The sequence below is a fragment of the Caretta caretta genome, chromosome 12, assembly GCF_965140235.1.
Source record: "Caretta caretta isolate rCarCar2 chromosome 12, rCarCar1.hap1, whole genome shotgun sequence".
NCBI lineage: Eukaryota > Metazoa > Chordata > Testudines > Cheloniidae > Caretta > Caretta caretta.
The window spans coordinates 39,079,410-39,101,519 of record NC_134217.1 but is presented as its reverse complement, the minus strand read 5'-3'; the positions used below and the strand labels follow the sequence as shown (position 1 = coordinate 39,101,519).

The 22,110-nt window shown below is 48.9% G+C and overlaps 1 protein-coding gene across 3 annotated transcripts in view; it reads right to left on the bottom strand.

The window, feature by feature from the left end:
* Positions 1–22,110, bottom strand: part of ZNF469 (zinc finger protein 469) — a 295,831-nt gene that overhangs the window by 15,551 nt on the left and 258,170 nt on the right. For 2 of the 3 annotated variants that reach the window (XM_075118464.1, XM_048816791.2), the window contains one exon: positions 13,612–13,682. The exons of the other annotated variant lie outside the window; for it this stretch is intronic. The gene's annotated coding sequence lies outside the window, so the exon portion shown is untranslated. The remainder of the gene's footprint in view (positions 1–13,611; positions 13,683–22,110) is intronic. 3 annotated transcript variants of the gene reach the window in all.

The following is a 22,110-nucleotide window of genomic DNA, read 5'->3' as shown; positions in this document are numbered from 1 at the left end:
CTGTCCTTTGGCATTCCTTTGAGTGATGTCCTGGAAAAAGAACAACCCACCTTTCTCTATGCCCATCCCACCCCCTTCTCTCCACTGCTACCCCAGTCTTTGAGACAGGAGCTTTGGGTTCCCCTAAGAGCGGTGATCATATCACAGGGGGAGCCACCTCTGCTCCCCATGGGCGGTGCGTGACTCCTCCATTTGGGGAGGCTGGGTGTGCCTGGACTGTGGCCCTGCCCCGAGGCCTGCTCCCACTTGGCCTGCCCGCCCGCCCGCCCGTCCACCAGTCGCTCACTGCTCGCGCGTACCTCTTCACCCCCTCCCCGAGGCCCCCATGCGGGCGGAGCAGTGATGGGAAGAGGCGGAGTGAGGGCAGGGCCTCGGTGTGGAGCACAGATGAGACCACAGCCCGGGCGCCCTTTTGGCAGGCTGGCTGTTTGGGGAGGCTTAGCCTCTCCTGGCCTCTTATACCTGCTGCCCACGCTGCTCCCCCCCGTTTCAGCTCTTTAGTTCAGCGCTCCCCAGACTAGGTAGATCAGTGCATTGACACTTACTATAACGGAGCTGGGAGGGACCATTTCAAAAAAATTAACACAAGAACCCCACTGAATGACCATGGTTTCTGGCTTCTGCTAAGGTGAGAACCATTTACATTACACTACCACTACCAGGGCCATTTCTTCCAAAGCATCCTAAAAACACTTTACCAACTGTATGTTGTGCTTTATACCAAAATTGTTTCACCCACTGTGGACTAGATCAGTGTTTCTCAACGACTGGTCCGTGGACCGGTGCCGATCCCCGAGATCTCCCTGACACAGTTCAGGAAGGCAGCAAGCTGGTCCCTGGCATCAAAATGGTCAAGAAATGCTAGACTAGAGGATCGTGAGGGTCCCTTCTGGGCTTAAAGTCTATCAGTCTATGAAATGCAGCCACTTGTGGGGTAGAACACAATAGTTCAACAGCACACAGCACCACTTAACAGCAAAGGACATGAAGGAAAGAATGCTGGAACCCATTGAAGCTGCAGGCAGAAATGAGGCAGTTGAAATTTGGCCACCCTTTATCACCCCTGCTCTTGCAAAAAGCCCCCTGGGATTTTTAATGACCCCAAGTAACATCTCGTAGGAAAAACGATCCCTCCCACAGCACAGTGTCCCCTAGCATCACGCTGAGGCACTGAGTTCAGTACTGACTCCGAGCAAAACACACTCGAAGCAGCACCCCCAGCTTTACCGCGGTGCTCTCCCATGCAAGCACTGGCCAGCTCTGTCCTTGCTTAGCTTAGGAGAGCTAGTGAGGCTGGTACGCAATGTTACAAGGGAGAAAAAATCTCTTATCGCCGGTCAAGTCAAAATAAACATCTAGAATGAAGCGTTCTGTGTCACAATGACCAACATGCCCAGGGCTCTGCTTCACCTGCTGGAGAAATCTCTAGGAAAGCAAGGGAGGTTAGCAAGGCTCTGGGGGTGTCGATTAGCATCTCAGGCAAACTATGGTCTTGATAATTCCTTCCGGAGTCCAAACACTGCTTTCGGTGACTCACTGGTCGGCAGATTTCTGGAGTGCTTTACCTCAGGGCTTGATTCACTCTTCTGATATCACACTGACGCTGCAGTAGTGCCTAGCGACCACAGCCAGACAAATGCCCCCCATGACCTGCAGGCACTGGCTCAGTCCGAAGGCGCAATTTAAGGCCTGTCTGCACTGGAGCTTGAGGTGTAATTTCCAGCTCCCGGAGACATACCTGTACTAGCTCTGGTTGAATTAACGTGCTAAAAATAGCAGGATAGCCATGATGGCACAAGTGGTGGGCGGGGCTAGCCGCCCCATGTACGCCTGTAGACCCAGGCTTTGAGATTCACTGCCATGGGTCTCTGCTCGCTATCAAGATGTACCCTCAAACAGTCCTCCCAACAATTGGGAATCCCCGCACATTCAGTGCAGAAGGAATTCAGTTGTTGCAGTGGCTCCCCCACACACGAGCGCTTCAATTAGGAAAGGAGGTTCCCAATCAGCAAGACTGAACCTCTGAAACTGACTGAATAATACAAGCCACATGGCCTGAGTTAGCCCCATGTCAATCCAGAGCAACTCCCCTGCTTCACACCTTGTGTCCTGGGTTACACCTGTCTGGAGTGGGTGTGCCACGCTGTCACCCTGGTGAGCGGAGGATTGTGATTGGTGGCATGTTCCATGCTCTGTGTTTGGCTGCACAAAGTCCACGGTGGGAGGGAAGCAAGCCTGCAATTCTGCATTTGCACTGCTGCGAATGACAGAATCACTTGCTCCATGGATAAAAAGGGTGCATTTTCCAATCAATTTAGGTCAGTGCAATTAGCGTAACATGGTTAAAAAAAAAACCCACTTGGGCAGTGTCCACACACACCTTTACAAAGGTGTTTACTGCCTCAAGTGAACTGAAATTCACTTGAGATAAAGAGCTATAGAGAAGACAAGCCCAAGTTAAGTGAACTCAATTGTAAAACATACCTATTTACCCCAGAGGTAGGATCCTAGGAATCTTGGCCCAAATCTTCAAAAGGGGGTGCATGTGGGTTTGAAAATTTGGGAGATACCTGGACAGACAAATACAGGAGATGTATTTATGAGAACTAGGTAACTAAATAAAGTTATGTCCCTCAGGCCTAGGAAACCACAACGCGACGTTACTGTCTGTCACAGCACAGCCAGCATGAGTACCACCAAAAGATGTGGTCAGAGATTTTGGATAAGGTGGCAGATAAAAAACCAATCCCACAACCAGGAAACATGTGTCTGGGGCCACCGCAGATGGCACAGAGGGCTTCTCCCCATGCTCAGGGGACAAAGGCCATGAAGTTATGATACATGCTGAGCAAAGATACGACGACTTTGGTCTGACGAAGATGGCTGAAGCAGGGCAGCCCTTTGCTCTCAGATAAGGACCAGGTATGAGATTGCTCTGAAGGGACAAGCACCTGATTAGAGCCGGATCCATTTCGGAATAGAGGATTTGCCAAGCCAGATCAGAGCTCTGGACCAGCCAGGCCAGTATCCTGTCCCTAGCAGTCGCCAATTCCTGATGCCAGAGGAAGGCAAAAAACCCAGAACAAAGCAAAAACACCCACTGAACTGAAAAACCAGCACCTAGACTCTCTTAAGGCCAGGTCTACACTACAGACTTCTCCATGTCACTCGGGGGCATGAAGAGCCTCAGGCTATGTCTATACTAGGAGTGCTTTACGGGGATGGGAATACCAGCATACTACACTTACAGTCCCATGACATTCTCTTTATTTTTTATATTTTTCCACTGCAGGAGGAAGGAATTTGTGTTACTTCATTTTATCCTGCCCCTGGGGGGTGCAGGGTGAGCCCACCCTGCACTCACCCCAAGGCAGTAGCTCCTGTCCCATGGGTCTGGGCCCAGCTCCCCATTCTGGGTGTTGAGACCTGGTGCATAGGGACACAGCACTGCTCCAGTTTGGCGTGGCCACTCTTCTGACAGGACAACGGAGGGGCAGCCAGATCAAATCTGAGTGAACAGCGCTGTGGCTCTGTGCACCAGGTCACAAAGCCAGAATGGGGAGACAGGAGCAGTGTCAGATGCCACTGTGGGGTGAGTGTCTCATTTTATATTATTTTATGCATTCTTTTGAGTTTTATTTAGGGTTATTTCGGATTTGCAAAAAACACAGGGCTCTCGTTGTACTGGCAAAGCACCTCTTGTGAGGACACAGCTACACTGGTGGGACCTGGATTGTAAAACCACACACCATGAACCCACTGCATCTGCACAAGGGGATTCTGCCGGCACAGCTATGTCGCTCAGGACGATACCTCATCACACCCCTGGCTGACAAGCTATGTGGGCTGAAGCTTGTAGCATAGACCTGGCCTTGGTCATGTGGTGAGCGGAGCACACGGCAGCGAGCGTTTGTGATATGGACCTGGGGCCCATATCAGTCTTCACTCCTTTCTCCTGCAGACTGTATGCTCTGTGCAGCAGGGACTGCATCTTTAGATGTGGCTGGAAAGAGCCTATACTGTCTAAATAATATATAACACTAAAGATCACTGATCGCTTCTGAGTGGCAAGGCCCATTATATTTGCCAGGAAGAACAGCGAATTAGGCTACTTTGGATTCCCAAAGGCTTTGAACTGAAGGTTGCAGTTTTACCGCTTTTATATTTTTTTATTTATATTTTTTGAAGGGGTTCCATTTGTCTCCTTTAGCCTGCAATCAAGTTGCAGTGGGGGAGATTTAGGTTGGATATTAGGAAAAACTTTTTCACTAGGAGGGTGGTGAAATACCCAGATGGAATGAGTTACCTAGGGCGGTGGTGGAATCTCCTTCCTTAGAAGTTTTTAAGGTCAGGCTTGACAAAGCCCTGACTGGGATGATTTAGTTGGGGATCAGTCCTGCTTTGAGCAGGGGGTTGGACTAGATGACCTCCTGAGGTCCCTTCCAACCCTGATATTCTATGATTCTATGATTCTATCCCACCTCCCTTGCCCGCCCAGATTTGATTCACCCGGCCTCCCAAATGGTCTCTTGGAAAGGGAGCCCAGAATGAATCCAACTACATTTCAAGTGTTTGTTTGCAGTGGAAGGGGCGTGACATATGAGTAAAGCTTTTTCCCAGAAAGACCAGCCAATCAACCCACCAACTAGCCAACAGGCAACATGTAGAGGTTCACATCAGCATCTTTCATGTCTACATGCAATTACACCAACCAGCCAGAAGAGGGCTTCTGTCTCCATGGCAGCCTTGCCACGGTTCCAGGAATGTCTTCTGATTTGAGTGTAACTCAGTAAACATTTCATTCTGAGTTTCCAGGTTTTTTTTACTCTTATAGGCCCTTTTATCCTGCTGCCCATCCTTCAGACTTGGGGACAGAATGAATGCATATAAGACAGGTGTCTGGCAAGGCTATGTGCTTATATGTCATAGCTTGCTCCTTGCCCCGGTATCTGAAACCAGGATTTGACTTTGGCAGCAATCTCTCTCCTATGTCAGCTTTTCTCGCCGTCACAAAGGGCCAATTTCCCAGTAGAGTTTTTAAGGTTTTAGGGCCACCTCCTACCCTTTAGTTGAGTAAGTGAGATCCGCAGAAATGAGTAAAGAATTCACCAGATGACACACAATACAGAATTTCAAGCCACTGAACATGAAACAGAAATCAAACACAAATTTTTTAAAACGAAACTGTCAGCTCAATTGGGCCCCAAATTTAAGTGTTGTAAAAACAAGCGTGCACAGTCATTTCAACATAGTTATTTCCAATTCTTTCTTTTAAAATCCCATGGAAAGCAATGTTTTTAAAAATAAACATTCCTTTGCAGTCTTTGCAAACATTGCAACATTGGGACAGTGCATGGAATCCCTAAAGGGAAACTGACTAGAAACTGGATGGGGATGGGAGGAAGGTGGTAGTGAAATTGATCAGTTTACAGTCATTGGCCAAGGGAACAAAAAGAAACCAAAAATTACTGAAAAGTAAAGTAGCCGATTAATGTTCTTTCAAGTTTAATAACCCAAGATGTTAATTATAACATTGGTGAGGAGATTAGATGTTTAAAATCTTTTGACTTCACAGGATTCCTATATGCCACTGAATCATGTAGCTTTCCCCTATAGGGCATTAAATAGGCAATCCTGTATGGAAGAGATTTGAATAGAAAATGAGAACTTCTGCAGCATCTTTAGACCATCATAATTAGTTTAATTGAAACAACCTGGAGATAAGGGTGCACATTTTAACAGTGAGGGTAATTAACCCTTGGAACAGCTATACCCACTCCATCACTTGAAGATTTCAAATGGAGATTGGAAGTCCTTCTATAGGATATACTCCAAACTCAACCAAAAATGATGGGCTAGATACAAGAATCACTGGGTGAAGTTCTACAGCCTATGTTCTGCATGAGGTCAGACTAGATCAGGGATCGGCAACCTTTGGCACGCGGCCCGTCAGGGAAATCCGCTGGCGGACCGGGACGGTTTGTTTACCTGCAGCGTCCGCAGGTTCGGCCGATCGTGGCTCCCACTGGCTGCGGTTCACTGTTCCCTGCCAATGAGGGCTCCGGTAAGCAGCGTGGGCCGAGGGATGTGCTGGCCAATGCTTCCTGCAGCCCCCATTGGCCTGGTACGGTGAACCATAGCCAGTGGGAGCCGCGATCAGCCGAACCTGCGGACGCTACAGGTAAACAAACCATCCCGGCCCACCCGCAGATTTCCCAGGTGGGCTGTGTGCCAAAGGTTGCCGATCCCTGGACTAGATGATCAGAGTGGTCTCTTCCGCTCTTAAAATCTATGAATTATAAATAATCCTAGGATAGAATTCTATTTGTTCTGTGGGTCAAAACAACCTCCTGGAGGGAATTTCAGTTTTGATAGGGTTTTTAGAGTCATTTCTATTGAACTCTGTTGGTTTTATCCCTATTCAATTCGACAGGGACTCTTCCATCAAGGAAGAGGAAGAAGTTTTGCACGTACAGCTGCTAGCACAATGGGGTCCTGGTCCATAACTGGGACTCTTAAGTGCCATCTTAGTGCAAATTAACAATAAGCATGCTACCGAGGTGGGACTCCGGGAAGGTCAGCACTGCGTTCGGGAGGCAGATCGCAGCACGCGGAGGCAGACCCGAGTCAGCTCTCAATGAGCTACCTCGCTAAAAACAGCGGTGAAGCTGCAGCGTTTGAAGCGGTGGAACAGGCTAGCAGCAGGGGCTCGGGTGGGTCTGTACTGGGACAGCTAGCCTGTTCACTGCTATGTTTAGTGGGCTACCCCAGTCAAAGCTAGCTCGGGGATGTCCATACAGGCTGCAGTCCCCCCTCTGCTTGCAGGGTAGGCACGCTCTCACTTCACTCCAGCGTCTCTCATTGGAGAGACTCCAGCGGAGGGCAACGAAAATGATTGGGGGGGGGGGGCTGGGGCACATGACTTACGAGGAGAGGCTGAAGGAACTGGGCTTATTTAGTCTGCAGAAGAGAAGAGTGAGGGGGGATTTGATAGCTGCTTTCAACTACCTGAAGGGGGGGTTCCAGAGGGGATGGCGCTCGCCTGTTCTCAGTGGTGGCAGATGACAGAACAAGGAGCAATGTCTCAAGTTACAGTGGGGGAGGTCTCGGTTGGATATTAGGAAACGCTAGTTCACTAGGAGGGTGGTGAAGCGCTGGAATGGGTTCTCTAGAGAGCGGATGGAATCTCCATCCTTAGAGGGTTTTAAGGCCCGGCTTGACAAAGCCCTGGCTGGGATGATTTAGTTGGGGTTGGTCCTGCTTTGAGCACGGGGTTGGACTAGCTGATCTCCTGAGGTCTCTTCCAGCCCTAATCTTCTATGATCTCCAATGCCCATCACCTTTTAGCACAAACCGGGTCTGTCCCTCAGTACTCCTGCCCTCCTGTGACCAAATCCTGCACTGAATACACCCTGGCTGCCCCTAAGAGGAGCAGAGCTTGTCCTCTAGAATTCAAGCGCCCGGCTGCCAAGATCCCACACGTGGCTCAGAACCCAGGGTGTAAGAGCAGTCGAGGCCAGCAGCCTTCCCAGGATATTTACCACCTGGGGATGTATGTGGATCTGCAGCAGCACTAAACTCCACAAGCACAATTCCCCCTCAGCCTAGCCCTGTGGCCTGCAGGTGTGCACAGACTTATGGGGAGGGGGAATACCCCACAACATCTCCTCCAGCTCGTCACATTAGAGAACAATCCTGCTAAGAGGAAGTAACCTATGATCATGCCCAGTCTTCACAGGGAATGGTGAAGGGAGTCTTGTTCTTGTGGAGCAGTCTTGTTCGGGGCTGATGCCAAGGAGACAGGGTTGTAGGGCCAGATCCTTTTTGACCCCCATTGAGAGCTGTGTCTGCTGACAGAGAGGCTGGGGTGCACTCATGGTCACATGTGGAATTCTTTTCAGAGGCACTTTGAGCTCCTAGGACAGAAGGTGCCATAGGTGTGCAAAGCAGCAGCCCAATTAAGACTGCTTCAAAGGGCAGCCAAGTGATCAGGCACGAGACAGTGACTTGCTTCGCCAAGGACGAGAGAACTAGTCGACCACGTAGCTGGGGGAGGCTTCACTGAGGCTTGCAGAGGTGGGTTGCTCCTCACTATCGACTGCTTGGCTTTACGATCCATCTGTTTATCTACCTGCCTATCTACCCAGCCGCTGCCAATGGACACTGCCATTCTAGAATTTCTCTGTGGGTTCACGCTCTGCTAAGCAAAATGAATCTCAGATTGATACGGCCAGAGCCCTATCGCTCCTGCCCCCGCTGAACTAGCCAAAGTTAACACACGGCCCTTCAGCATTCACAACAATGCTCCACTTATGCTGACTCAAGCCACAGCCGTAAAGCCTGTTTACTGCTGTTTAAATTTGCAAAGGCTCCTTGCCAAGAGAAAATAACCAAGGCCAGAACTAGTTACATTATCACAGTCGTGCTCAGTCAGCCACATAAAGGAGCCATTTTTGAAGGAAAGCTCACTTGTGTATCCTAAAAACTGCAACATTTGCATCGCAGGGGCCTGAATTAATTGTTGCATTATTGCTGGGAGCCAGTATAAATAACTGCCAAACTTCCTGCCCAGGAAGCATGGCTCAAAAGTCCAGCAGTTTAAAAATAAACAAAGCCAGTTGGGTGTGGAACTGTCCTATTAATAAAGGAAAAAACCCACAGAAACGATGTGCTTAAAGCTACCATGGAAACAGTGTGTTTGCAAGGGACCTGAGACAAGATGCTGCCCCATCGCAGGAGGAGGATAGGCTTGTGGGTAAGGGGCTGGAGTGGGACCCAAGAGAGCTGGATTTAATTCCTAGCTCAATCTTTCTGTGTGACCTTGGGCAAGTCACTTAGGTCTCTCTGTGCCTCAGTTTCCCATCCGTACAATAGAATAATAATACATCCTTTGCCTGTCTTGTCTAGTTAGGTCTAGGAATACACAGAGGTCTTCCAGGGGGTATGTCAACTCATCTAGATCAGTGTTTGTCAACCTGGGGGTTGCGACTCCCATGGGTGTCCCGGGACAGGTTTAGGGGGGTCGCAAGTGCAGGGCCAGCATTAGGGGTTGCAAGCAGGACAATTGCCCGGGGCCCTGCGCCACAGGGGGCCCGGCGAAGCTAAGTTACATGCTTCAGTCCCAGGAGGCGGGGCTCCGGCCTCAGGGGTACAATAGCCTGGAAAGTCTGAGAGCCACTGATTTAGATTGTAAGCTCGTAAGGGAAGTGACTGTCTCTTCTTATGTGTCCGTACAGTGCCCAGCCCACTGGATCCTGGATCTCACTGGAACCTCTAGACACTTCCATGATTTCAACAAGCATTAGCGTGCTCTAGCCAGTCCTCCAATCACTTTGGATTTTATTTTAAAAGCTAATCTAGATGCTAGAGATTGGAACCTCCAGAAGCTGAAGTCCTGTATGTCCAGGAAGGTCCCAGCACATAACACATGCAGCCTGCTCCCAAGGGGGGAGGGAGGGCACTTGCTGGGGGGGGGGCATTTTGGATGAAAATGGCCAGTCTATGCAACTAACTCTCCTTGCACACGCAGTTGCTGGATTTGTTTGCACAGTGGCGACAGACAGATGAGCACAGCAGGGACACGGTTTAGGAATAGGCCCTTCCAACATTTTCCTGATGGGACATTTGAAAAAGTTGGGTGTTTTGTTTTAAAGGGACACTCTCGAAGCAACTGTTCACACTCAGTGCTGCAGTGTCTGGTGATACACGACAAAAACCAGCTTGAAATAAAAATCACCTCCTGTGTTACTGAAAACAGAATTAAATGGAAATGGGAAGATTTTCTAAGAAAATGCTTATAACCACCCATACTGTTTGTTTGCTCTTTTACATTTCGCTCAGCTGGGACCGGGCTGGTCTGCTTCACTTCTTGTTTACAGTCAATTTCATTTCTTGCTTCTCAGGTGACTACCACAAGTGATTGTTTCTGAGGCCTGGTCTACACCTAAAACTTAGGGCAACCTAGCTATATAGCTCAGGTCTGTGATAAATGTCATGCCCTGTGTGACCTAGGTTGACCTAACCCCAATGTAAACACTGCTAGGTCGATGGAAGAATTCTTCCAGTATCCTAGCTACCCACCTCGAGGGGGTGGATTTACTACATTGATGAACACCCCCCTTGCGTTGATGTACGAAGCGTCTACACTACAGTGCTACATGGCACAGCTATGCCGCTGGAGTGTAGACAAAGGCTGATTTTTAATACCCAGCTGTGCAGGTGGCTGTTTGAGGTGGGAAGGGGGGGATGTTTACATTTAAAAAATGAGTTACATTTGAAAACAGTCTGGATGGTGCTGGTGGGAGCCTTTCTTCTGCGCAGCTCTTGCTGCCTGGGGCAGCCTCCCTGTATTTCTCTGGAAATACATCTTTCCCTGCACCTCTCCTCCTTTGCCTGCACCTCAGAAATGCTCTTCTCCCTTTGCTACCCTTGTTTCGCTTTAACACTGTCTCTCTCCCTAGGAAGTGGCTTTTAGGGTGCAGCTTGGCTGACAGGAGCTACACCAAATGACGCTGCATTTGGCCGTAATGCCCAGCCTGATGCTTCTGGAGCTCAGCTTGATCCCACTACTCCCAGCTATAGCCCTGCTGGCCCATCCTGCCATCAGTGTATCTACACTGTGCTTATCACCGGAGTGTCTCAGCACCTGATCGCCCTGCACCATTCCCCTCTCCCCTTGGAAGTGTGCAGACCCCACACTGGTGAGCATTTCCTTGTGTGCCTTCCATGGCATGGCTCGGAGGAGTGCTCCAAACTGCAAGGGCTGTGCTATCAGCCCCTTGGCGAACACAAGATGACCACCACTGGGGACCTCCAGAGCTAAGTTTGTGAGCCACCACTCTCTGCTTAGGGGCTTTAACAACTCATGTCCTCTGTGGGTCAGTCCTGCAGGGGCCCCGCAGCTCACACGCCCCATTGGGTTCCATTCAATACTCCACACACACATGGAGACAGGTCCGGCCCCACTTCCTGGGTGGCTTGTGCCATTGGTCTGGGTGTTAGAGGCAGGGAAGTAGGATCCCTTTCTTTACTGGAGACGCTCGCAGCTTTGTCTCACTTCTGGGATGAAAGCCCCTTTTCGAGGAGCTCTGTAACACGGGGTGACTTTAAGGAGCTTCTGCCAATTTCTACTGGCACACTGATGCATTTGGCCAAGTTCGGAGTGGAGTCTTAGGGAGCCTGACCCCTTCTTCCAGCCCACGTGTAATACCAGCACAGACCCCTTAGACTCGCTGGGACTCTCACCCCCTTACCAATGTGCAACTTACTAACTGGACCTGTCACTCATGTCACTCACAAACCCAGGGGCCTACAGAGATCTATGCAGCAAGAAAAGCCACTCCAGCAGGGGATGAGGGGCAAGGCAGAGCCATCCCCTACTTTCACTTACAGCTCCAGGCAGCTCTTCAGCGTGTAAGTTCAAACTCCTGCAAATGTTGCGACCCCAGCTGGAAGCAGGTCAAAGCTAGTATAAGGGCATGCCTACACTGCAATCAAACACCAGGGCTGGCCTGGGTCAGCTGGCCCAGGCTGTGGGGCTAAAACTAGCAAAGTAGACGCTTGGGGGCTGCACCCTGGCCTCTGGGACCCTCCTCCCGTGTTGGGTCTCATTTGGGCTTCGACTCCAGCCTGAGCTCAAATGTCTACACTTCAATTTTATAGGCCTTCAGCATGAGTCAGCTGAGCTGGGACAGCTGCGGGTGTTTTATTGCAGTGCAGACATTTGGCTCATTCTGGTTTTAGAAACCATTCTGCTGGTTTTTCATACATTTTCCCTCTCTCTCTCCCTCATTCTTTAGTCCCACCTGCATGAAAGCAGGCTCTCCACTGCTAGATCACAAGATCCTAGTACCTAGGGACAGACAAAGACCAATTAGGCCATTCCTGCTTCTGCCAGTGCAGCCTCTGGGCAACAGGTGATCAGGTGTTAAAATGCAGCTATATTCAGTCCCAGTCGAGAATCCCTCCTGCTGCTCATTCGCTGCCCAAAACCAGGATCTTCCAGCTGCACACAGCTGGTTGTGGTAGAAATGATTGTGATGTCACAAACGGTTGTGCAAACATATTCAGACAGCTTCTGAAGCAAGGTGGAGAGGCTCGGGGGAGGAGACATATTTTTCCCGAAAAAGAAACACATTGTGGTTTTTCTCTTGCAATTTTGGACAGTTTCCCACCCTGTTCCCATCATGCTGCCCCGGCCAGTTGTGCCATACTATACGTACATGTTGAGGAAAAAATTCCTCCCTTTCTGCCAAAGCGAACGTAAGCCTGATGAATGGTATTGTGGTTAAAAGAAAAGGAGTACTTGTGGCACCTTAGAGACTAACCAATTTATTTGAGCATGAGCTTTCGTGAGCTACAGCTCACTTCATCTGAAACCTGGTATTGTGGTTAAATCACTGGGCTGGGACTCAGGAGACCTAGTTCAATTTTTGGCTGAGTCACAGACTCCCTTGACCTTGTGCAGTGACCTCATTTGAATCGCTTTGTGACTCGGTTCTCCATCTGTGAAACAGGGATAATACTATTTCCTTTCTCCTGTCTTTTCTTTGTTTCGCTTATTTAGCCCATAAGTTCATCAAGGCAGGGGCTGTTCTCACTATATGTACATACAACGCCCAACACAACGGGGCCCTGATCTCAATTAGGGTCTGGACAGTGCCCGATGCACTGGGGCCCTGATCTCGGTCAGGGCCTCTAGGTGCTACCATAATACACACAATCATCCTGAGTTCAATTACCCTTATCTGAGCATGTAGAACTGATCAGCCACCAGGGATGACCTGATCATTTTCGGTAACTCCAGCCACAAAACACATAATTGCTCCAGATGAGGAATATACAGAGAGAGCGGATGAAAAAAAGATCCCGTGGGGTTTTTCAGGCCAATCCCATTTACTGATGAGGGCAAGAGAAATGCCGAAAATATGAGCTAAGCCGTATGGTTTGTCAGCAGGCCTCAGAGCGCTTTCCTCTGCATGCAGGGAAGCAGGACCCACTAGCATCCCTCCGGAGAAAGGAAGGGGTATCAACGAGAGTGCAGGAAGAATTGGGCTACAGTCAGAAAAACAGCCGCAGGACTCACTCCCCCGGCCTTGTTTATTAGTTTTAAACGAGCTCCGTGAGAAAGAGGGTGGTGATGAAAACACTTCTATTTTGTCTACTGTGAATATATAGAAGGCTCTTTAACCAGAGGCTTACAGATTTAAATGATACTCCAGCAGGTTAAATAGAAGTCTCTGAAGCCAAGTCTTTGGCTGGGGCTGTGAAAAATCACTTCCTCTTGTCAACTGGCCCTTTCTCAAAGCCGGGACTGTGCGAAGTTTCTGTCTCTTCTTGCGAGGCTGCAGCTTAGCGTGAAACTCCTAAGCCCACGAGGGAGCTGGCGACTCCACTTAAAGTGGCAACAAAGGTCAACAGCAGGGGAGGGTAGGTGGTGTGCTGGGGTGGGGGGGTGGGGGTCTGTTTGCTGGGGCATCCTGGAAAGCAAAGGGAACCAGCCCAAGGGGGGAGCAGGGAGGAGAGGCATCACTGCAGCCTGTCAGGGGAGAAAGAGCAGAATGTCTGGATTGCAGAGCTAGCCCCAAATCCCGCCTTGTCAGCTGGCCATACCTTGGAAACTTGCCGTCGCTCAGCTACTGCCGGGGCTCAGTCTAACCTCCCATGAAATGTGAATGTCTTGGCTGAAAAGAAAGTGAAAAATATGTCAGGAATGTGTGTTTGGCTTGGCGGCCGGCACGGTGGATCACAGCCTCCAGGCGTCTGAGCCGGGCTTTGACGTGCAGGGAGTGCTCTCCGTCCGCGGCGAGGTACGCCGTGCTGCTGGACAGGCGGAGAGCGGGGGCTCCCACGGGACTAATGTACAGACAGCCTCCACCACCGCCTCTGAATGACTCAAGTGAGCCGGTTTCATGTGCAAGCTCCGGGTAGTGGGCCAGAGACACTGGACTTTCCCAGGGGCTGCCAGCAAGTCACCGGCTGTAAAAACTTAAAGCCCTTTCACGCAGCTTTTCAGTTTTGTGGCGTTAGTTGGACCTTTGCCAAACAACAACAATACTCAGCACTGACATAGTTAACTAGTTAACGCTTTGAGAATATGCTAAGCAACTCGTTAACTGGGCAAGCGTTAACTAATTAATCCCTGCAACACTCTTGGAGGCACCATAGGCTGGGAGCATGATCCCCGTTCCACAGGTGGGGAAGCTGAGGCACAGGTAAGCAAAGAGGCTTGCTCCACATCGCAGTGGTAGAAGCAGGAATAGGACCCAGGAGTCCTGTCTCCCATTCTCTGCTCCCATGCTGTTGACGGTATTGTTGCAGAAATCCCACAGGCCAGATTCTGATCTCAGCTGCGTCGATGTAAATTTGGAGTAACTCTGTTGAGTTGCTCCAGGTTTACATTCCTGGTACTGAGCTCAAAATACAGCTCCTCTTTCTTTATGAGACTAATGTGATCGTCAAAGGGCCTGAGGGATTAAAACCCAGGGCATCGCTGCTAAGAGGTTGGAAAGAGACTAGCTAAAGGGAGACTCGGTAGGAAAAAGTGAGGTTCAAGATGGAATAAAGGCTTAAAAGTGAGATGGGAGGAGAGAAGCCCAAACCATATCTTTCCCACGGCAGCAGCCAATCTGCTGCAGGGGTGCTAAGGAGCCCGAGGGAGAACTTCTTACAGGACCGTTTGCTCATTTCTGTCCACAGCAACACATGGATGTAGGGCAGGCTGACCTGTGGGCACCGGGGTTCCCTTTTCAGGATTCAAGATCTTACAGTGTGTGATGAATGGTTCCTGACTTCAAGGGTCCCAAAAAGCTAAGAAACTCTCCATAATTATCTCCTTCCTGGGGTTAGAAAGAGCCCTAACAGTGCCATCCCAGCCCAGTACCTTGCCCTGGGTTATTCTGCCTTCTCAGCAACCTGGGTTAATCAAAGCCAGCCACAGTCCAGCTCCAGATCAGAGCTGCCTGCAGCCTCAGTTTTCCTTTCCCCTCTTGAAGGCCCCACGTCAGTTTCACATCGGAGACAAGGAGGGCAGGACATGTGACTCCCTCCTGAGTCCACTGAGGCCACTCCAGAGAGGGTCAGGAGAAGCCCCATCTCAGGGGGCTAAATTGCCGCCTTCCCAGAACTCCCTGCTACTGCTGGATTGGGGAGAAAGAAGCTTAGTTTGCGACCCAGACTAGACTTCATTCAGCATCATCCCGCCAGCCATGCACCCACTCCGCGTGCCAGCTGAAGTCCACTAAACTCACTTCTTCAGCTGAGCTTTCCCTCGGTAACTTCTGCAAACAACTAACACCCCCCCAGTCACATGAGCATAAAACCCAAACCTGTGAAAATCAATCAAGCAGTTTCTCCTACAGGCTGGGAAGGAAAGAAGTGAGAGAGACTGTTACTGTTATTTTGGTAGGTGGCGATAAGTAGACGGACAGAGGGGTGGTGTACATGGGGATGAAAAGGTAGACAGACAGAAGAGTGGTGTGAATGGGGATAGAAAGATGGACAGAGGGGTGTGTATGGGTACAGACAGATATAGGGGTGCCTACGGGGATGGAAAGAGAGATACAAAGACAATGCAGTGTGATGGGGAGAACTTTAACTCCAAAAGCTGCATGTTTACTTTAATCAGCACAAGGAAGAAGGTTTCCCTTCTTGTGTTTTGCTATTTTTTCAAATAAAATACCAACTATGTCTTGTTTCTAGCCTCGCCCCAGCTGTAGGACTCCCGCCATGGAGGATCCATATTCCTGATCTACTCCTGCAAAATGCTGATTTCAAAGAGGTTTTTCAAACCAGTAGTTTTCAATACAGCTCGGATCAGGCCCATGTCCTCCCGCAGCTGGAGCTCAAAAATTTCCCTGAGCCATGTCAGCTCTCCATTAGCTGGTGAGTTTAGTGTGCCACAGGGCGGATGGTTCAGCTCTTGGTGGACGTGCAGCTGGAGCTCACACACACACACACACACACCCTTCATGGGGAGATCAGACCACACACACACACACACACACCCCCTTCATGGGGAGATCAGACCCCAGCTGTGCAGACACTCTTCACATCTACTGCACGGCATTCGCAATATCCTTTTTGAGCCCCACATCTCAAGTATTTCTCCTTCACTCCCAGGTGTGTTATTCCTTCCTGGGGCTCTTCTGCAGCGACATTCTAGCCACCACCACTGCGTGGGGGCTGGATGACAGGGCTGGTCATAGAATTCAAGTCTCCCACAGGGCAATGAAGAACTTTAATCCTCAGAACAACCCCTCAGGCCTTTACTTCTAAACTTCTTATACTGAACACAGTGGGAACTCCAACAACAGGGGACTGACCCATCTGTACGGTCAGTACTGAGCTCCACTGTTAACTGTGGCCAGAAATTAGAGTACAACCATCACTTGAAGGCTGTTTAGCGTTCACAACTTCATAGACCCCTGAATTACGACATCTCCAGCAGCTGGGCTCCTATCATTCAGAGACCCATAGAAAAATTGGGGTTGGAAGAGGTCTCTTCTGGATCATCCAGTCCATCCTCCTTGCATGGTGGAGGAGATACGGCTGTCATCTTGCAGCCAGACTCTCTCATGCTGTGATCTTACCAGACCTCAGAAGCTAAGCAGGTCTGGCCAGTATTTGGATGGAAGACGACCAAAAAGAAGAACCCAGGCTGCTGAAGGAAGTTAGTGATTCAATAGGTAGCAGTCTACTTCCAAGACAGTACCAAGTCAATGCCTGGCACAGTGCCAGCAGGCACTATGCTACTGCAGATGCTGTCTTTAGATGAGACTTGAAACCGAGATCCCCAGTAAAGATCCAATGGTAGGTTTCAAAAGAGTGGAGGTGTTAATTCTGGTGTCCTGGCTAAATTCCCGTTTGGGTAATTCCAGTCTAGCTACTGACATTCCTTTTTAATTTCAATTCTGTACAGGCTTATTCTTCATTTCCTGTCTTGCATGGGAGGGTTGCATTGTTGCGTGCTGTTAAACAGCCACCACATACCACCCCAGAACTGGCTGCATTTCAGTGGTGGATGAAGCAATTCCAGTGTACACTAGCTTGCAAAGCCCCTTGGAATTAGTTGGGAAGAAAGCCGCCGTTCAAAAGGCAAGGTGGTTTTATAAAATTATTATCATCATTGCTGAGAGACTGATGACACTTCTCTAGCTCTAAATTTCTCCTGCAAAGAGATAAGAGGCATTTGAGTTTCCCAGAAGTTTAATAATCGCATGGTCAAACCCAGAAACATTTCTTAATCCCTTTCTGACATTAATCCATTTCCTGGTCAAATAAATAAAAAGCAGAATGGGAGCATCTGGCCTCTGCATCACCCTTTGGAAAGTGGAGTTCAGAGAAAGCCCAGTCTGGGACCAAAAAAACCAAGGATAGCGTTTAACAATTAGAGCTTTGATAAATCCTTTCTCCTGCCTCCATGCAGAGAAGCAAAGGGCTTCTCCTGGAAAGTATATTTCAAAACTACCCTCTCCCACTCCCTGTGCAATGGAGGGGGGAGAAACACTTCAGAGCCCCAGGTAGATATAGACTGTAACTAGCACAGTTTCCAAATTACCACTGGTGGGGGCGGGACATGCACCTCAGTCTGGTAATGTACCCAAAACGGATTGAGTTGAGAAAGCAAGACAGGTTCTCTAAGCCAGGCAGTGCTGAGCTCTGGCTGGGAACTAGTAAGCAATTGTACATTGTGGGAATCACCTGGGAAGGAGAAAATAAATGATAAAGGCTTTAAAATTGGACCCCGTCTCTCACTGGGAAGGAATAGAAATAACATGCTGCTTTTGATCGGTACTAGGGATGGGTGATTCATTGGCTGCACATAACACCAATGAAGTCGAGCCTCACTCCTAAAGCTTGAACAGAACCATTTGAGGAGGTCTGAAAAAGGCGTTTCATGGTTTGTTTGGTTTTTTGCTTGGGCTGCTTCCGACCACTCCTGGGAGCAGAAGGGCTGTTCCCAGGGGATTCTTGCTAGTGAGGGTTGGTCACTTCTTGCTAGTGATGGTCCTGGCTTATGACACATTTGGAATCCAAATTTGGATCCACATCTGGGTTTTGCCCACGGTATTTATCTTTATCAGGCTTCCACAGGGAAGCTCAGCTTCAACTGTAACTATTACGAGAGATTTCAGAGTAACAGCCGTGTTAGTCTGTCTTTGCAAAAAGAAAAGGAGTACTTGTGGCACCTTGCGCATTGTAGGGAGAGTGGTCACTTTGGATGAGCTATTACCAGCAGGAGAGTGAGTTTGTGTGTGTATGGGGGTGGGGGGGGTGAGAAAACCTGGATTTTTGCTGGAAATGGCCCACCTTGATTATCATGCACATTGTAGGGAAAGTGGTCACTTTGGATAAGCTATTACCAGCAGGAGATTGAGTTTGTGTGTGTGGTTTTTAGAGGGGGGTGAGGGGGTGAGAGAACCTGTATTTGTGCAGGAAATGGCCCACCTTGATTATCATACACATTGTGAAGAGAGTGGTCACTTTGGATGGGCTATTACCAGCAGGAGAGTGAGTTTGTGTGTGTGGGGGGGGGGGGGGGGCGGAGGGTGAGAAAACCTGGATTTGTGCTGGAAATGGCCCAACTTAATGATCACTTTAGATAAGCTATTACCAGCAGGAGAGTGAGTTTGTGTGTGTATGGGGGTGGGGGGTGAGAAAATCTGGATTTGTGCTGGAAATGGCCCAACTTGATGATCACTTTAGATAAGCTATTACCAGCAGGACAGTGGGGTGGGAGGGGGTATTGTTTCATGGTCTCTGAGTGTATATAATGTCTACTGCAGTTTCCACGGTATGCATCCGATGAAGTGAGCTGTAGCTCACGAAAGCTCATGCTCAAATAAATTGGTTAGTCTCTAAGGTGCCACAAGTACTCCTTTTCTTATTATGAGAGAACGTTTGCCCATCAGGTGTCTGAAATCTGGATCTCTATTCTGTCGCTTGGGCCTAGCTCTAGCACTTGTGTGTTTCCAACTCCAAGAGACTGGGGTAGTCCAGAGACAGGTGAGAGAAGAATCTGCACTTTTGGGTGATCATCCAAACATTCTGAGCTTTGCTCCTCGCTCCAGCTCGTGTGATCTTCGTGAGAGAGGCACCTGCCTGGTAAAATGAGCCCAAATTGTGGCTTTAGCCGTACTTTCTAGGACAAGCCATGATTTTCAGGGAATGAGAGGGAGGTTGTTGGTAATGGTGGAAATGGGAGGAAGACATGGAATGTGGCTCCCACCAACTCTAAAAGTTACCCATCCAGATACCCAATTTAAAATGATTGCATTGCTCAAGGTGACTTGGGAAGGCAAATCCTATAATTCCCATAATTTACTTTTGGGACAGCTCAGAGTCAAAGCACCGCGACATTGGGGAAAAATCAGCCACAGACATTCACTCTGGTCATATCTCAAGTGTCAGCCAACTTTATCTGAGATTTTTCCCAGGAAATAAAAATAGGCCATCTGGCCGATAAGTAAGATAATGGAGATGGCCAGTTTTTTAGATTCTTTCTTGCCCATGGTAGCAATCAGAAATAGATTTGAAATCTGCCGAGTGGGCATACGCCGGGCCAGGAACCACTGGGATGGACTGGCACAGAACAAGATGAGAACTAACTTTAACTGGCCAAGGTGGAAGAGATCAACTTCATACCAATTCCCTTGAAGTCAATGGAAGTCACATTGGGGATGGATGACTCCAGACCATGGCTTTGAGAATGGAGTTCTGCACGTGGCCATCAGTTGCATCTCCTCATTCCAGAGGCACTACATTTTGCTTAGTCCCCAGTACACATTCATGTGGACGAATATCACATTTAGAAGAGGTGTGGTGCTCCTGAAAGGAGGCAGACTGGACTGCACAGCATAGGAACAGTGCAGTAACTGAAGGGAAGACAATTTTGGGGGAGGGTCTCACTTGCTAGTGGGACACAAGCCAATATCACAAGAGCCGTCATCACTGCCAGTGCTCTTTGCTGCAGATCCTGGGAATGATACCCACCTCCACACCCAGGCTTTCCTGCGGGCAGTGCCCTGACGGGTGTTCTTACATATATGCCCCAATAGAAAAACAACATGGAAGGACCAAGCCTGCTTCTTGTCAGCAGGGAATGGAGAGAGGAATATTGTTGTTGGTTTTTACTCATGGGAGGTGCTCAGATATTTTACTGATGGGGGCCACAATGGGCCCTAGATGGCTGGCTGGCTGGCTGGAATGGGTCATGGAAACTGAATGACCAGGAGCATGACAATCGGCAGGAGAGCATGTGGGAAACTCATGCTGCTTCTGCCTGTGACTGGTGGATTAGAGATGGAACATGCAGCAGAATTTAGGCCCATCCCAGAGCTGGGGAAGTGACATATCCAGGGATGTCCCATTATAAAGAGAGGGGCTCGATTTGATTCTGAATTCAGATTTCAAACACTCCTGAAGTTTAGGGTTGTTCAGGTCCAGGATCTGGTTGGGGTCCATTTCATAGTGCATAAGCAGAAGACTTCACTTTCAGGGCTGTCAATCTGGCACCTTTTCAACAGCATGAAATATACTTAAAATTGTACAAAAATTACTCTAAACCCCCCCCCCAAGCCTGCAGTGGTTTTAATCTCCTACATGAATCAGAGGGCCTGGGATTGACAGCAGGATCTTTGTGGGATTGTAATAAAAAATGACTTATTTAAGAAATATTAATCGTTCATGTTGCTGCTAAATGCTCCTGTTTGCTAAGGAACTATCTGTTACCTGAGTGCTCCGATAAATCTTCTAAGGTAAAATTATATGTTAGATACTGCCAGAAGGGTACATTTAAGAATGCTTCCCAAATTATCAACTGCATTAATCTTAATTACTTTGGTAAAAGTAGAGTCTGGCATTAGGGCGAACTAAATTGAACGGGTGTTTGTTTGTCTTTATCATATCGCATATTTGAGATCATTTAACAGAACAGAGATAAAAGGAACATGGGGCAAGAAGGCAGCGAGCAGGCTTCCTAATGAAAATGATGTTTACAAAGGACAAAAAACAGGCAGAGAGGGACAGAGGAACCTCTGGGGTTCGCAAAGCAGCAGATTTGCCACTGAGTCAGCACCGTTCACAAGAGCGATATACAAGCAGCTCAGTATAGAACCGGGATGTACATTTTCCACTGTAGCACTGTAAAAAGAAAATAAACAACTCCTTAATTACAATCTCCAATGATTATAGGATTAAAGCGGAAGCTCCATCTCCTGGCTTCCTGATGGCAAGTCTGTTTTGGTGACAACTATGGGGACGGTCTGACCCCGTTTCAACTGAGGATCTCAAAGTGCTTTACATTCATTAACGACATAGGCCTCCTAACCTTTCTGCCTGTTCAGGATGCATCAACATCCTCATTCGATACGTGGGTGAAATGATGTACAGGGACGTGACATGACTTGCCCACAATCTTGTGAGTCAGTGGTAAAGGGAGGCCTAGTTCCCAGGTGTCCTGACTCCTAGTCCCCTTGTGTTAACTAACAGACTGCCCTCCTCCCCAGAGCTGAGGCTAAAACCCAGGAGTCCTGGCGCCCAGTCTCCTGCTCTAACTACTAGACTCCACTGCCTCAGCCAAGCTGGATAGGTTTCCCTGACTGAAAGACAAAGATTGGCTCATTATGTGGAGCCATGAATATTACAGATAATGTCTCACATTTTCACAACCAAAGTCAGTTATAGGGCCCTGCCATTTAAAGTCACACATGTTTGCAGGCAGCTGAGAGGCAATTCGATTAGCAATGAAACACTCCAGCTTTTGAGGTCTCGCTCTAGATCGTGTGTGCCCCCACACAGCCTGCCTGACCTGCTTCTACTGGCTGTGGGTACAGTGAGCTCACCCAGCAGCAGCTGCCATGACCTGCAATTAGATAGTGGTGTGGAACCAGACCTTCATTCAGGCTAATTAGACATGCTTGCTGCCAAGCGACTCTCAGTGTCAATAGTAGAGGATAATAAGCAGCTTCCTCTGTTTGCAGGAGCCATCCTTTTAAACTCTCTCACTCACACTCCAGCAAGCAAAGCATTTTCCCAAGTGCCGAAGGCAAACCAAGAACTGCCTACTTCATATTACAGGACAAAGCCAGGAATTCTAACCCCCGCCACCCT